Source organism: Brachyhypopomus gauderio, chromosome 7 (genome assembly GCF_052324685.1).
Source record: "Brachyhypopomus gauderio isolate BG-103 chromosome 7, BGAUD_0.2, whole genome shotgun sequence".
Lineage (NCBI taxonomy): Eukaryota > Metazoa > Chordata > Actinopteri > Gymnotiformes > Hypopomidae > Brachyhypopomus > Brachyhypopomus gauderio.
In genome coordinates, this window is record NC_135217.1 from 13,706,559 (window position 1) to 13,720,201 (window position 13,643).

Consider the following 13,643-nt stretch of genomic DNA (forward strand, 5'->3'; position numbering starts at 1 on the left):
CCGAAGGGTGAAGCCTTATCCATTAGGCCACTGGGACACTTTTCCTTTGCATAGTGCAGACTTTGAAGGTCTTCTCGACTATAGACTAGTTTTCAAATATATGCTGAAGCCATGCTTCTTTTGCACATAACCATGTTGGCAAGAGCTCAGCGCATAAGAGCGTGACGTTCGGAGAAAGAAAAGTACTCTCTACATTCCTTGTCTGTGCGGCAGCCGGGAATCGAACCCGGTTCACAAGAATGGGAATCTTGCATGATACCACTACACCACTGGCACCCTGCGCAGCTAAACTTTAGAGGTCGCCAAAAAGTAAACACCAATCACAGTGCTTTTCCATGATCAATTTACACATCTTTTCAAGCCAGATCACATTTTCAGCTACTGTTTCATTTTTCCATGGACCTGTCCTTGATTTGCTCAATAACCACGTGAGACAGTACATCATGCTTTTCATTCCTCTTGGCTTCTCAGACAAACATGCCATGTAGAGGTCAACAATGTTGTACTGTTCTGCATGGGTTGACGTCTAAGGTTCTTCTCTATGGCTCATTGTTGTATGCTTTCACACTTAGCTTGTTTGCAGACTTACCTTTACAAAGGGTCTAAAGAAAGAAGATAGAGGAAGTCTGCAGGCAAGCCAAAGAATGAGAATGTACTGTTTAGTCTCCAATGTATGACCCAGATGGGACTCGAACCCACAATCCTCAGCTCCGAAGGCTGATGCCTTATCCATTAGGCCACTGGGACACTTTTACTTTGCATAGTGCAGACTTTGAAGGTCTTCTCGACTATAGACTAGTTTTCAAATATATGCTGAAGCCATGCTTCTTTTGCACATAACCACGTTGGCAAGAGCTCAGCGCATAAGAGCGTGACGTTCGGAGAAAGAAAAGAACTCTCTACATTCCTTGTCTGTGCGCCAGCCGGGAATCGAACCCGGTTCACAAGAATGGGAATCTTGCATGATACCACTACACCACTGGCACCCTGCGCAGCTACTCTTTAGAGGTCGCCAAAAAGTAAACACCAATCACAGTGCTTTTCCATGAGCAATTTACACATCTTTTCAAGCCAGATCACATTTTCAGCTACTGTTTCATTTTTCCATGGACCTGTCCTTGATTTGCTCAATAACCACGTGAGACAGTACATCATGCTTTTCATTCCTCTTCGCTTCTCAGACAAACATGCCATGTAGAGGTCAACAATGTTGTACTGTTCTGCATGGGTTGACATCTAAGGTTCTTCTCTATGGCTCATTGTTGTATGCTTTCACACTTAGCTTGTTTGCAGACTTACCTTTACAAAGGGTCTAAAGAAAGAAGATAGAGGAAGTCTGCAGGCAAGCCAAAGAATGAGAATGTACTGTTTAGTCTCCAATGTATGACCCAGATGGGACTCGAACCCACAATCCTCAGCTCCGAAGGCTGATGCCTTATCCATTAGGCCACTGGGCCACTTTTGCTTTGCATAGTGCAGACTTTGAAGGTCTTCTCGACTATAGACTAGTTTTCAAATATATGCTGAAGCCATGCTTCTTTTGCACATAACCATGTTGGCAAGAGCTCAGCGCATAAGAGCGTGACGTTCGGAGAAAGAAAAGAACTCTCTACATTCCTTGTCTGTGCGCCAGCCGGGAATCGAACCCGGTTCACAAGAATGGGAATCTTGCATGATACCACTACACTACTGGCACCCTGCGCAGCTACTCTTTAGAGGTCGCCAAAAAGTAAACACCAATCACAGTGCTTTTCCATGAGCAATTTACACATCTTTTCAAGCCAGATCACATTTTCAGCTACTGTTTCATTTTTCCATGGACCTGTCCTTGATTTGCTCAATAACCACGTGAGACAGTACATCATGCTTTTCATTCCTCTTAGCTTCTCAGACAAGCATGCCATGTAGAGGTCAGCAATGTTGTACTGTTCTGCATGGGTTGACGTCTAAGGTTCTTCTCTATGGCTCATTGTTGTATGCTTTCACACTCAGCTTGTTTGCAGACTTACCTTTACAAAGGGTCTAAAGAAAGAAGATAGAGGAAGTCTGCAGGCAAGCCAAAGAATGAGAATGTACTGTTTAGTCTCCAATGTATGACCCAGATGGGACTCGAACCCACAATCCTCAGCTCCGAAGGCTGATGCCTTATCCATTAGGCCACTGGGACACTTTTGCTTTGCATAGTGCAGACTTTGAAGGTCTTCTCGACTATAGACTAGTTTTCAAATATATGCTGAAGCCATGCTTCTTTGCCACATAACCATGTTGGCAAGAGCTCAGCGCATAAGAGCGTGACGTTCGGAGAAAGAAAAGTACTCTCTACATTCCTTGTCTGTGCGCCAGCCTGGAATCGAACCCGGTTCACAAGAATGGGAATCTTGCATGATACCACTACACCACTGGCACCCTGCGCAGCTACTCTTTAGAGGTCGCCAAAAAGTAAACACCAATCACAGTGCTTTTCCATGAGCAATTTACACATCTTTTCAAGCCAGATCACATTTTCAGCTACTGTTTCATTTTTCCATGGACCTGTCCTTGATTTGCTCAATAACCACGTGAGACAGTACATCATGCTTTTCATTCCTCTTCGCTTCTCAGACAAACATGCCATGTAGAGGTCAACAATGTTGTACTGTTCTGCATGGGTTGACGTCTAAGGTTCTTCTCTATGGCTCATTGTTGTATGCTTTCACACTTAGCTTGTTTGCAGACTTACCTTTACAAAGGGTCTAAAGAAAGAAGATAGAGGAAGTCTGCAGGCAAGCCAAAGAATGAGAATGTACTGTTTAGTCTCCAATGTATGACCCAGATGGGACTCGAACCCACAATCCTCAGCTCCGAAGGCTGATGCCTTATCCATTAGGCCACTGGGCCACTTTTGCTTTGCATAGTGCAGACTTTGAAGGTCTTCTCGACTATAGACTAGTTTTCAAATATATGCTGAAGCCATGCTTCTTTTGCACATAACCATGTTGGCAAGAGCTCAGCGCATAAGAGCGTGACGTTCGGAGAAAGAAAAGAACTCTCTACATTCTTTGTCTGTGCGCCAGCCGGGAATCGAACCCGGTTCACAAGAATGGGAATCTTGCATGATACCACTACACCACTGGCACCCTGCGCAGCTACTCTTTAGAGGTCGCCAAAAAGTAAACACCAATCACAGTGCTTTTCCATGAGCAATTTACACATCTTTTCAAGCCAGATCACATTTTCAGCTACTGTTTCATTTTTCCATGGACCTGTCCTTGATTTGCTCAATAACCACGTGAGACAGTACATCATGCTTTTCATTCCTCTTAGCTTCTCAGACAAGCATGCCATGTAGAGGTCAGCAATGTTGTACTGTTCTGCATGGGTTGACGTCTAAGGTTCTTCTCTATGGCTCATTGTTGTATGCTTTCACACTCAGCTTGTTTGCAGACTTACCTTTACAAAGGGTCTAAAGAAAGAAGATAGAGGAAGTCTGCAGGCAAGCCAAAGAATGAGAATGTACTGTTTAGTCTCCAATGTATGACCCAGATGGGACTCGAACCCACAATCCTCAGCTCCGAAGGCTGATGCCTTATCCATTAGGCCACTGGGACACTTTTGCTTTGCATAGTGCAGACTTTGAAGGTCTTCTCGACTATAGACTAGTTTTCAAATATATGCTGAAGCCATGCTTCTTTGCCACATAACCATGTTGGCAAGAGCTCAGCGCATAAGAGCGTGACGTTCGGAGAAAGAAAAGTACTCTCTACATTCCTTGTCTGTGCGCCAGCCGGGAATCGAACCCGGTTCACAAGAATGGGAATCTTGCATGATACCACTACACCACTGGCACCCTGCGCAGCTACTCTTTAGAGGTCGCCAAAAAGTAAACACCAATCACAGTGCTTTTCCATGAGCAATTTACACATCTTTTCAAGCCAGATCACATTTTCAGCTACTGTTTCATTTTTCCATGGACCTGTCCTTGATTTGCTCAATAACCACGTGAGACAGTACATCATGCTTTTCATTCCTCTTCGCTTCTCAGACAAACATGCCATGTAGAGGTCAACAATGTTGTACTGTTCTGCATGGGTTGACGTCTAAGGTTCTTCTCTATGGCTCATTGTTGTATGCTTTCACACTTAGCTTGTTTGCAGACTTACCTTTACAAAGGGTCTAAAGAAAGAAGATAGAGGAAGTCTGCAGGCAAGCCAAAGAATGAGAATGTACTGTTTAGTCTCCAATGTATGACCCAGATGGGACTCGAACCCACAATCCTCAGCTCCGAAGGCTGATGCCTTATCCATTAGGCCACTGGGCCACTTTTGCTTTGCATAGTGCAGACTTTGAAGGTCTTCTCGACTATAGACTAGTTTTCAAATATATGCTGAAGCCATGCTTCTTTTGCACATAACCATGTTGGCAAGAGCTCAGCGCATAAGAGCGTGACGTTCGGAGAAAGAAAAGAACTCTCTACATCAGGTATCACCAAATGGCGGACCGCGGTCCGGATCCGGACCCGAACGCCGTCCTGTCCGGACCCAATCACATTCCTGATTAACTGGATACAGACCCAAATGCCAAAAAATTTTTAACGGGAGACTATATTTTAAACCGCAGAATTTATTTTCAGACGAGTGTTACGTTCACCACCCATTTGAGTGTTACGTTGCCCCCCCCGCTCAACAACTTTCGTTCGCCCCACACTCCCCCACCCCCGCTCCGCTCGGCTCAACAACTTTCGTTCGGCGTCGCGGACCCGGACCCGGACCTAAGGTCTGAGCTATCTGCCAAAAATGGACCGCGGAAAGATTTAATTGATTACCAATGCTCTACATTCTTTGTCTGTGCGCCAGCCGGGAATCGAACCCGGTTCACAAGAATGGGAATCTTGCATGATACCACTACACCACTGGCACCCTGCGCAGCTACTCTTTAGAGGTCGCCAAAAAGTAAACACCAATCACAGTGCTTTTCCATGAGCAATTTACACATCTTTTCAAGCCAGATCACATTTTCAGCTACTGTTTCATTTTTCCATGGACCTGTCCTTGATTTGCTCAATAACCACGTGAGACAGTACATCATGCTTTTCATTCCTCTTAGCTTCTCAGACAAGCATGCCATGTAGAGGTCAGCAATGTTGTACTGTTCTGCATGGGTTGACGTCTAAGGTTCTTCTCTATGGCTCATTGTTGTATGCTTTCACACTCAGCTTGTTTGCAGACTTACCTTTACAAAGGGTCTAAAGAAAGAAGATAGAGGAAGTCTGCAGGCAAGCCAAAGAATGAGAATGTACTGTTTAGTCTCCAATGTATGACCCAGATGGGACTCGAACCCACAATCCTCAGCTCCGAAGGCTGATGCCTTATCCATTAGGCCACTGGGACACTTTTGCTTTGCATAGTGCAGACTTTGAAGGTCTTCTCGACTATAGACTAGTTTTCAAATATATGCTGAAGCCATGCTTCTTTGCCACATAACCATGTTGGCAAGAGCTCAGCGCATAAGAGCGTGACGTTCGGAGAAAGAAAAGTACTCTCTACATTCCTTGTCTGTGCGCCAGCCGGGAATCGAACCCGGTTCACAAGAATGGGAATCTTGCATGATACCACTACACCACTGGCACCCTGCGCAGCTAAACTTTAGAGGTCGCCAAAAAGTAAACACCAATCACAGTGCTTTTCCATGAGCAATTTACACATCTTTTCAAGCCAGATCACATTTTCAGCTACTGTTTCATTTTTCCATGGACCTGTCCTTGATTTGCTCAATAACCACGTGAGACAGTACATCATGCTTTTCATTCCTCTTCGCTTCTCAGACAAACATGCCATGTAGAGGTCAACAATGTTGTACTGTTCTGCATGGGTTGACGTCTAAGGTTCTTCTCTATGGCTCATTGTTGTATGCTTTCACACTTAGCTTGTTTGCAGACTTACCTTTACAAAGGGTCTAAAGAAAGAAGATAGAGGAAGTCTGCAGGCAAGCCAAAGAATGAGAATGTACTGTTTAGTCTCCAATGTATGACCCAGATGGGACTCGAACCCACAATCCTCAGCTCCGAAGGCTGATGCCTTATCCATTAGGCCACTGGGCCACTTTTGCTTTGCATAGTGCAGACTTTGAAGGTCTTCTCGACTATAGACTAGTTTTCAAATATATGCTGAAGCCATGCTTCTTTTGCACATAACCATGTTGGCAAGAGCTCAGCGCATAAGAGCGTGACGTTCGGAGAAAGAAAAGAACTCTCTACATCAGGTATCACCAAATGGCGGACCGCGGTCCGGATCCGGACCCGAACGCCGTCCTGTCCGGACCCAATCACATTCCTGATTAACTGGATACAGACCCAAATGCCAAAAAATTTTTAACGGGAGACTATATTTTAAACCGCAGAATTTATTTTCAGACGAGTGTTACGTTCACCACCCATTTGAGTGTTACGTTGCCCCCCCCGCTCAACAACTTTCGTTCGCCCCACACTCCCCCACCCCCGCTCCGCTCGGCTCAACAACTTTCGTTCGGCGTCGCGGACCCGGACCCGGACCTAAGGTCTGAGCTATCTGCCAAAAATGGACCGCGGAAAGATTTAATTGATTACCAATGCTCTACATTCTTTGTCTGTGCGCCAGCCGGGAATCGAACCCGGTTCACAAGAATGGGAATCTTGCATGATACCACTACACCACTGGCACCCTGCGCAGCTACTCTTTAGAGGTCGCCAAAAAGTAAACACCAATCACAGTGCTTTTCCATGAGCAATTTACACATCTTTTCAAGCCAGATCACATTTTCAGCTACTGTTTCATTTTTCCATGGACCTGTCCTTGATTTGCTCAATAACCACGTGAGACAGTACATCATGCTTTTCATTCCTCTTAGCTTCTCAGACAAGCATGCCATGTAGAGGTCAGCAATGTTGTACTGTTCTGCATGGGTTGACGTCTAAGGTTCTTCTCTATGGCTCATTGTTGTATGCTTTCACACTCAGCTTGTTTGCAGACTTACCTTTACAAAGGGTCTAAAGAAAGAAGATAGAGGAAGTCTGCAGGCAAGCCAAAGAATGAGAATGTACTGTTTAGTCTCCAATGTATGACCCAGATGGGACTCGAACCCACAATCCTCAGCTCCGAAGGCTGATGCCTTATCCATTAGGCCACTGGGACACTTTTGCTTTGCATAGTGCAGACTTTGAAGGTCTTCTCGACTATAGACTAGTTTTCAAATATATGCTGAAGCCATGCTTCTTTGCCACATAACCATGTTGGCAAGAGCTCAGCGCATAAGAGCGTGACGTTCGGAGAAAGAAAAGTACTCTCTACATTCCTTGTCTGTGCGCCAGCCGGGAATCGAACCCGGTTCACAAGAATGGGAATCTTGCATGATACCACTACACCACTGGCACCCTGCGCAGCTAAACTTTAGAGGTCGCCAAAAAGTAAACACCAATCACAGTGCTTTTCCATGAGCAATTTACACATCTTTTCAAGCCAGATCACATTTTCAGCTACTGTTTCATTTTTCCATGGACCTGTCCTTGATTTGCTCAATAACCACGTGAGACAGTACATCATGCTTTTCATTCCTCTTCGCTTCTCAGACAAACATGCCATGTAGAGGTCAACAATGTTGTACTGTTCTGCATGGGTTGACGTCTAAGGTTCTTCTCTATGGCTCATTGTTGTATGCTTTCACACTTAGCTTGTTTGCAGACTTACCTTTACAAAGGGTCTAAAGAAAGAAGATAGAGGAAGTCTGCAGGCAAGCTAAAGAATGAGAATGTACTGTTTAGTCTCCAATGTATGACCCAGATGGGACTCGAACCCACAATCCTCAGCTCCGAAGGGTGAAGCCTTATCCATTAGGCCACTGGGCCACTTTTGATTTGCATAGTGCAGACTTTGAAGGTCTTCTCGACTATAGACTAGTTTTCAAATATATGCTGAAGCCATGCTTCTTTTGCACATAACCATGTTGGCAAGAGCTCAGCGCATAAGAGCGTGACGTTCGGAGAAAGAAAAGTACTCTCTACATTCCTTGTCTGTGCGCCAGCCGGGAATCGAACCCGGTTCACAAGAATGGGAATCTTGCATGATACCACTACACCACTGGCACCCTGCGCAGCTAAACTTTAGAGGTCGCCAAAAAGTAAACACCAATCACAGTGCTTTTCCATGAGCAATTTACACATCTTTTCAAGCCAGATCACATTTTCAGCTACTGTTTCATTTTTCCATGGACCTGTCCTTGATTTGCTCAATAACCACGTGAGACAGTACATCATGCTTTTCATTCCTCTTCGCTTCTCAGACAAACATGCCATGTAGAGGTCAACAATGTTGTACTGTTCTGCATGGGTTGATGTCTAAGGTTCTTCTCTATGGCTCATTGTTGTATGCTTTCACACTTAGCTTGTTTGCAGACTTACCTTTACAAAGGGTCTAAAGAAAGAAGATAGAGGAAGTCTGCAGGCAAGCCAAAGAATGAGAATGTACTGTTTAGTCTCCAATGTATGACCCAGATGGGACTCGAACCCACAATCCTCAGCTCCGAAGGCTGATGCCTTATCCATTAGGCCACTGGGACACTTTTACTTTGCATAGTGCAGACTTTGAAGGTCTTCTCGACTATAGACTAGTTTTCAAATATATGCTGAAGCCATGCTTCTTTTGCACATAACCATGTTGGCAAGAGCTCAGCGCATAAGAGCGTGACGTTCGGAGAAAGAAAAGAACTCTCTACATTCCTTGTCTGTGCGCCAGCCGGGAATCGAACCCGGTTCACAAGAATGGGAATCTTGCATGATACCACTACACCACTGGCACCCTGCGCAGCTAAACTTTAGAGGTCGCCAAAAAGTAAACACCAATCACAGTGCTTTTCCATGAGCAATTTACACATCTTTTCAAGCCAGATCACATTTTCAGCTACTGTTTCATTTTTCCATGGACCTGTCCTTGATTTGCTCAATAACCACGTGAGACAGTACATCATGCTTTTCATTCCTCTTCGCTTCTCAGACAAACATGCCATGTAGAGGTCAACAATGTTGTACTGTTCTGCATGGGTTGACGTCTAAGGTTCTTCTCTATGGCTCATTGTTGTATGCTTTCACACTCAGCTTGTTTGCAGACTTACCTTTACAAAGGGTCTAAAGAAAGAAGATAGAGGAAGTCTGCAGGCAAGCCAAAGAATGAGAATGTACTGTTTAGTCTCCAATGTATGACCCAGATGGGACTCGAACCCACAATCCTCAGCTCCGAAGGCTGATGCCTTATCCATTAGGCCACTGGGCAACTTTTGCTTTGCATAGTGCAGACTTTGAAGGTCTTCTCGACTATAGACTAGTTTTCAAATATATGCTGAAGCCATGCTTCTTTTGCACATAACCATGTTGGCAAGAGCTCAGCGCATAAGAGCGTGACGTTCGGAGAAAGAAAAGAACTCTCTACATTCCTTGTCTGTGCGCCAGCCGGGAATCGAACCCGGTTCACAAGAATGGGAATCTTGCATGATACCACTACACCACTGGCACCCTGCGCAGCTATTCTTTAGAGGTCGCCAAAAAGTAAACACCAATCACAGTGCTTTTCCATGAGCAATTTACACATCTTTTCAAGCCAGATCACATTTTCAGCTACTGTTTCATTTTTCCATGGAACTGTCCTTGTTTTGCTCAATAACCACGTGAGACAGTACATCATGCTTTTCATTCCTCTTAGCTTCTCAGACAAGCATGCCATGTAGAGGTCAGCAATGTTGTACTGTTCTGCATGGGTTGACGTCTAAGGTTCTTCTCTATGACTCATTGTTGTATGCTTTCACACTCAGCTTGTTTGCAGACTTACCTTTACAAAGGGTCTAAAGAAAGAAGATAGAGGAAGTCTGCAGGCAAGCCAAAGAATGAGAATGTACTCTTTAGTCTCCAATGTATGACCCAGATGGGACTCGAACCCACAGTCCTCAGCTCCGAAGGCTGATGCCTTATCCATTAGGCCACTGGGCCACTTTTGCTTTGCATAGTGCAGACTTTGAAGGTCTTCTCGACTATAGACTAGTTTTCAAATATATGCTGAAGCCATGCTTCTTTGCCACATAACCATGTTGGCAAGAGCTCAGCGCATAAGAGCGTGACGTTCGGAGAAAGAAAAGTACTCTCTACATTCCTTGTCTGTGCGCCAGCCGGGAATCGAACCCGGTTCACAAGAATGGGAATCTTGCATGATACCACTACACCACTGGCACCCTGCGCAGCTAAACTTTAGAGGTCGCCAAAAAGTAAACACCAATCACAGTGCTTTTCCATGAGCAATTTACACATCTTTTCAAGCCAGATCACATTTTCAGCTACTGTTTCATTTTTCCATGGACCTGTCCTTGATTTGCTCAATAACCACGTGAGACAGTACATCATGCTTTTCATTCCTCTTCGCTTCTCAGACAAACATGCCATGTAGAGGTCAACAATGTTGTACTGTTCTGCATGGGTTGACGTCTAAGGTTCTTCTCTATGGCTCATCGTTGTATGCTTTCACACTCAGCTTGTTTGCAGACTTACCTTTACAAAGGGTCTAAAGAAAGAAGATAGAGGAAGTCTGCAGGCAAGCCAAAGAATGAGAATGTACTGTTTAGCAGAGGTGGGACCAAGTCAGTGTTTTGCAAGTCTCAAGTAAGTCCAAGTCTTTATACCTCAAGTCCCGAGTCAAGTCTCAAGCAAAGACACTCAAGTCAAGTCAAGTCTCGAGTCAAGACAGGCAACAGTCAAGTCAAGTCCCAAGTCTGAAACTTGGAATTTCAAGTCCTTTCGAGTCTTTTTTTTTTTTTTTTTACCAATGTTGCAGGTATATTTTAAATGTAAATAATAGACATGCGTTCTTTTTTAAATCTGTATTCTCCTCAAATCTTGATAAAACATGTGCAACTGAAAACACGAAGTATTAAAAAAAAAAAAATTACACCTCTTTATTGCACAGTTCAATTTGTTAAACTTAGCTGCAAAAATATTCATACTTTAAACTACAATTTTCCAGAAATAAATATTCTGTGAAAAAGTCATAAGTAGAACTCCATGTTCAAATAAAAAGTGCTGATATTTTCACAGTACAATACAAAGAACCATAACGGCATTTTCCCTCTCTTCTCTTATCTGGTTTCTTGGAGAACATGTGTGAGTGACACAAGACAAACAAATATAAGAACTGAACAATTAACAGGAATCTGCAACTTTAGACATTTCAGTAAACTATTCTGCATTGCATTTGCTGGCCAAAAGTCTGTATGTCATTTGTGCACGATGAATGATGTCCCCATAGCTGAAAACTCGCTCCACTTTTGTCAATATATTTTTTTCTCGACGTAGATGTTTTCAAATACACAATCCATGTTGAGATAGAACTGGATATTATGATAGTGACAGAGAGAGGCTCTCTTCCCCGAGTTCAGATACAGAACCCAGGGTTGCCAACTCTCACGCATTGAGCGTGAGACGCATTTGACCGTCTTCACACGCTTTCACGCTACACATCCGATTTCTCACGCCGGAAAAAAAATCTAGTTTATTTACCTCTGATCCACATCTATGATTCAATGAGTTACTAGTTCGCTCTGGCACCAACCACTGGCGATCGATCGATCGCGATATAATACTTAATTTGTGTACATTTTACACCCCGCCCGGTAAAAATTTACGTTCGCCAACCCCCCCATTTGATTGGTTGTGCTGCAGCTCACGCACACACACACGTGTGGAAAAGCAGAGGACCGGTCTGCGTCAGAAGGACGGAAATGAAATTAATGGGGCACACTATAAATATTAATATGCGTTTTAAAATTTAGATTTGGGGTAAAAAAAAATCAAGTCTTTGCAAGTAAACAGGTTCAAGTCCAATTCAAGTCCCAAGTTATTGGTGTAAAAGTCCAAGTCAAGTCTAAGTCTCTGAATATTTTTTCAAGTCAAGTCAAAAGTCTTAATATTAATGACTCGAGTCTGACTCGAGTCCAAGTCATGTGACTCGAGTCCCCACCTCTGCTGTTTAGTCTCCAATGTATGACCCAGATGGGACTCGAACCCACAATCCTCAGCTCCGAAGGCTGATGCCTTATCCATTAGGCCACTGGGCCACTTTTGCTTTGCATAGTGCAGACTTTGAAGGTCTTCTCGACTATAGACTAGTTTTCAAATATATGCTGAAGCCATGCTTCTTTGCCACATAACCATGTTGGCAAGAGCTCAGCGCATAAGAGCGTGACGTTCGGAGAAAGAAAAGTACTCTCTACATTCCTTGTCTGTGCGCCAGCCGGGAATCGAACCCGGTTCACAAGAATGGGAATCTTGCATGATACCACTACACCACTGGCACCCTGCGCAGCTACTCTTTAGAGGTCGCCAAAAAGTAAACACCAATCACAGTGCTTTTCCATGAGCAATTTACACATCTTTTCAAGCCAGATCACATTTTCAGCTACTGTTTCATTTTTCCATGGACCTGTCCTTGATTTGCTCAATAACCACGTGAGACAGTACATCATGCTTTTCATTCCTCTTAGCTTCTCAGACAAGCATGCCATGTAGAGGTCAGCAATGTTGTACTGTTCTGCATGGGTTGACGTCTAAGGTTCTTCTCTATGGCTCATTGTTGTATGCTTTCACACTTAGCTTGTTTGCAGACTTACCTTTACAAAGGGTCTAAAGAAAGAAGATAGAGGAAGTCTGCAGGCAAGCCAAAGAATGAGAATGTACTGTTTAGTCTCCAATGTATGACCCAGATGGGACTCGAACCCACAATCCTCAGCTCCGAAGGGTGAAGCCTTATCCATTAGGCCACTGGGCCACTTTTGATTTGCATAGTGCAGACTTTGAAGGTCTTCTCGACTATAGACTAGTTTTCAAATATATGCTGAAGCCATGCTTCTTTTGCACATAACCATGTTGGCAAGAGCTCAGCGCATAAGAGCGTGACGTTCGGAGAAAGAAAAGAACTCTCTACATTCCTTGTCTGTGCGCCAGCCGGGAATCGAACCCGGTTCACAAGAATGGGAATCTTGCATGATACCACTACACCACTGGCACCCTACGCAGCTACAGTTTAGAGGTCGCCAAAAAGTAAACACCAATCACAGTGCTTTTCCATGAGCAAATTACACATCTTTTCAAGCCAGATCACATTTTCAGCTACTGTTTCATTTTTCCATGGACCTGTCCTTGATTTGCTCAATAACCACGTGAGACAGTACATCATGCTTTTCATTCCTCTTCGCTTCTCAGACAAACATGCCATGTAGAGGTCAGCAATGTTGTACTGTTCTGCATGGGTTGACGTCTAAGGTTCTTCTCTATGGCTCATTGTTGTATGCTTTCACACTCAGCTTGTTTGCAGACTTACCTTTACAAAGGGTCTAAAGAAAGAAGATAGAGGAAGTCTGCAGGCAAGCCAAAGAATGAGAATGTACTCTTTAGTCTCCAATGTATGACCCAGATGGGACTCGAACCCACAATCCTCAGCTCCGAAGGCTGATGCCTTATCCATTAGGCCACTGGGCCACTTTTGCTTTGCATAGTGCAGACTTTGAAGGTCTTCTCGACTACAGACTAGTTTTCAAATATATGCTGAAGCCATGCTTCTTTTGCACATAACCATGTTGGCAAAAGCTCAGCGCATAAGAGC

General features: G+C 44.1%; 32 non-coding genes across 32 annotated transcripts; all 32 read right to left on the reverse strand.

The window, feature by feature from the left end:
* Positions 1-205: 205 nt before the first annotated feature.
* trnag-ccc (transfer RNA glycine (anticodon CCC)) lies at positions 206-276 on the reverse strand. The gene has a single exon. It is a non-coding gene; the product is annotated as a tRNA-Gly (tRNA).
* Positions 277-674: 398 nt separating this feature from the next.
* Positions 675-747, reverse strand: trnar-ucg (transfer RNA arginine (anticodon UCG)). The gene has a single exon. It is a non-coding gene; the product is annotated as a tRNA-Arg (tRNA).
* A 168-nt stretch (positions 748-915) lies between these two features.
* trnag-ccc (transfer RNA glycine (anticodon CCC)) lies at positions 916-986 on the reverse strand. Its single transcript has one exon. It is a non-coding gene; the product is annotated as a tRNA-Gly (tRNA).
* A 398-nt stretch (positions 987-1,384) lies between these two features.
* trnar-ucg (transfer RNA arginine (anticodon UCG)) lies at positions 1,385-1,457 on the reverse strand. The gene has a single exon. It is a non-coding gene; the product is annotated as a tRNA-Arg (tRNA).
* Positions 1,458-1,625: 168 nt separating this feature from the next.
* trnag-ccc (transfer RNA glycine (anticodon CCC)) lies at positions 1,626-1,696 on the reverse strand. Its single transcript has one exon. It is a non-coding gene; the product is annotated as a tRNA-Gly (tRNA).
* Positions 1,697-2,094: 398 nt separating this feature from the next.
* Positions 2,095-2,167, reverse strand: trnar-ucg (transfer RNA arginine (anticodon UCG)). The gene has a single exon. It is a non-coding gene; the product is annotated as a tRNA-Arg (tRNA).
* A 168-nt stretch (positions 2,168-2,335) lies between these two features.
* On the reverse strand, positions 2,336-2,406 carry trnag-ccc (transfer RNA glycine (anticodon CCC)). Its single transcript has one exon. It is a non-coding gene; the product is annotated as a tRNA-Gly (tRNA).
* A 398-nt stretch (positions 2,407-2,804) lies between these two features.
* trnar-ucg (transfer RNA arginine (anticodon UCG)) lies at positions 2,805-2,877 on the reverse strand. Its single transcript has one exon. It is a non-coding gene; the product is annotated as a tRNA-Arg (tRNA).
* A 168-nt stretch (positions 2,878-3,045) lies between these two features.
* Positions 3,046-3,116, reverse strand: trnag-ccc (transfer RNA glycine (anticodon CCC)). The gene has a single exon. It is a non-coding gene; the product is annotated as a tRNA-Gly (tRNA).
* A 398-nt stretch (positions 3,117-3,514) lies between these two features.
* Positions 3,515-3,587, reverse strand: trnar-ucg (transfer RNA arginine (anticodon UCG)). Its single transcript has one exon. It is a non-coding gene; the product is annotated as a tRNA-Arg (tRNA).
* A 168-nt stretch (positions 3,588-3,755) lies between these two features.
* Positions 3,756-3,826, reverse strand: trnag-ccc (transfer RNA glycine (anticodon CCC)). Its single transcript has one exon. It is a non-coding gene; the product is annotated as a tRNA-Gly (tRNA).
* Positions 3,827-4,224: 398 nt separating this feature from the next.
* Positions 4,225-4,297, reverse strand: trnar-ucg (transfer RNA arginine (anticodon UCG)). Its single transcript has one exon. It is a non-coding gene; the product is annotated as a tRNA-Arg (tRNA).
* Positions 4,298-4,824: 527 nt separating this feature from the next.
* On the reverse strand, positions 4,825-4,895 carry trnag-ccc (transfer RNA glycine (anticodon CCC)). Its single transcript has one exon. It is a non-coding gene; the product is annotated as a tRNA-Gly (tRNA).
* Positions 4,896-5,293: 398 nt separating this feature from the next.
* On the reverse strand, positions 5,294-5,366 carry trnar-ucg (transfer RNA arginine (anticodon UCG)). Its single transcript has one exon. It is a non-coding gene; the product is annotated as a tRNA-Arg (tRNA).
* A 168-nt stretch (positions 5,367-5,534) lies between these two features.
* trnag-ccc (transfer RNA glycine (anticodon CCC)) lies at positions 5,535-5,605 on the reverse strand. Its single transcript has one exon. It is a non-coding gene; the product is annotated as a tRNA-Gly (tRNA).
* Positions 5,606-6,003: 398 nt separating this feature from the next.
* On the reverse strand, positions 6,004-6,076 carry trnar-ucg (transfer RNA arginine (anticodon UCG)). Its single transcript has one exon. It is a non-coding gene; the product is annotated as a tRNA-Arg (tRNA).
* Positions 6,077-6,603: 527 nt separating this feature from the next.
* trnag-ccc (transfer RNA glycine (anticodon CCC)) lies at positions 6,604-6,674 on the reverse strand. Its single transcript has one exon. It is a non-coding gene; the product is annotated as a tRNA-Gly (tRNA).
* A 398-nt stretch (positions 6,675-7,072) lies between these two features.
* trnar-ucg (transfer RNA arginine (anticodon UCG)) lies at positions 7,073-7,145 on the reverse strand. The gene has a single exon. It is a non-coding gene; the product is annotated as a tRNA-Arg (tRNA).
* A 168-nt stretch (positions 7,146-7,313) lies between these two features.
* trnag-ccc (transfer RNA glycine (anticodon CCC)) lies at positions 7,314-7,384 on the reverse strand. Its single transcript has one exon. It is a non-coding gene; the product is annotated as a tRNA-Gly (tRNA).
* Positions 7,385-7,782: 398 nt separating this feature from the next.
* trnar-ucg (transfer RNA arginine (anticodon UCG)) lies at positions 7,783-7,855 on the reverse strand. The gene has a single exon. It is a non-coding gene; the product is annotated as a tRNA-Arg (tRNA).
* A 168-nt stretch (positions 7,856-8,023) lies between these two features.
* On the reverse strand, positions 8,024-8,094 carry trnag-ccc (transfer RNA glycine (anticodon CCC)). Its single transcript has one exon. It is a non-coding gene; the product is annotated as a tRNA-Gly (tRNA).
* A 398-nt stretch (positions 8,095-8,492) lies between these two features.
* Positions 8,493-8,565, reverse strand: trnar-ucg (transfer RNA arginine (anticodon UCG)). Its single transcript has one exon. It is a non-coding gene; the product is annotated as a tRNA-Arg (tRNA).
* Positions 8,566-8,733: 168 nt separating this feature from the next.
* trnag-ccc (transfer RNA glycine (anticodon CCC)) lies at positions 8,734-8,804 on the reverse strand. Its single transcript has one exon. It is a non-coding gene; the product is annotated as a tRNA-Gly (tRNA).
* Positions 8,805-9,202: 398 nt separating this feature from the next.
* On the reverse strand, positions 9,203-9,275 carry trnar-ucg (transfer RNA arginine (anticodon UCG)). Its single transcript has one exon. It is a non-coding gene; the product is annotated as a tRNA-Arg (tRNA).
* Positions 9,276-9,443: 168 nt separating this feature from the next.
* trnag-ccc (transfer RNA glycine (anticodon CCC)) lies at positions 9,444-9,514 on the reverse strand. Its single transcript has one exon. It is a non-coding gene; the product is annotated as a tRNA-Gly (tRNA).
* Positions 9,515-9,912: 398 nt separating this feature from the next.
* trnar-ucg (transfer RNA arginine (anticodon UCG)) lies at positions 9,913-9,985 on the reverse strand. Its single transcript has one exon. It is a non-coding gene; the product is annotated as a tRNA-Arg (tRNA).
* A 168-nt stretch (positions 9,986-10,153) lies between these two features.
* Positions 10,154-10,224, reverse strand: trnag-ccc (transfer RNA glycine (anticodon CCC)). Its single transcript has one exon. It is a non-coding gene; the product is annotated as a tRNA-Gly (tRNA).
* Positions 10,225-12,026: 1,802 nt separating this feature from the next.
* trnar-ucg (transfer RNA arginine (anticodon UCG)) lies at positions 12,027-12,099 on the reverse strand. Its single transcript has one exon. It is a non-coding gene; the product is annotated as a tRNA-Arg (tRNA).
* Positions 12,100-12,267: 168 nt separating this feature from the next.
* trnag-ccc (transfer RNA glycine (anticodon CCC)) lies at positions 12,268-12,338 on the reverse strand. The gene has a single exon. It is a non-coding gene; the product is annotated as a tRNA-Gly (tRNA).
* Positions 12,339-12,736: 398 nt separating this feature from the next.
* On the reverse strand, positions 12,737-12,809 carry trnar-ucg (transfer RNA arginine (anticodon UCG)). Its single transcript has one exon. It is a non-coding gene; the product is annotated as a tRNA-Arg (tRNA).
* A 168-nt stretch (positions 12,810-12,977) lies between these two features.
* On the reverse strand, positions 12,978-13,048 carry trnag-ccc (transfer RNA glycine (anticodon CCC)). Its single transcript has one exon. It is a non-coding gene; the product is annotated as a tRNA-Gly (tRNA).
* Positions 13,049-13,446: 398 nt separating this feature from the next.
* Positions 13,447-13,519, reverse strand: trnar-ucg (transfer RNA arginine (anticodon UCG)). The gene has a single exon. It is a non-coding gene; the product is annotated as a tRNA-Arg (tRNA).
* Positions 13,520-13,643: the final 124 nt, after the last annotated feature.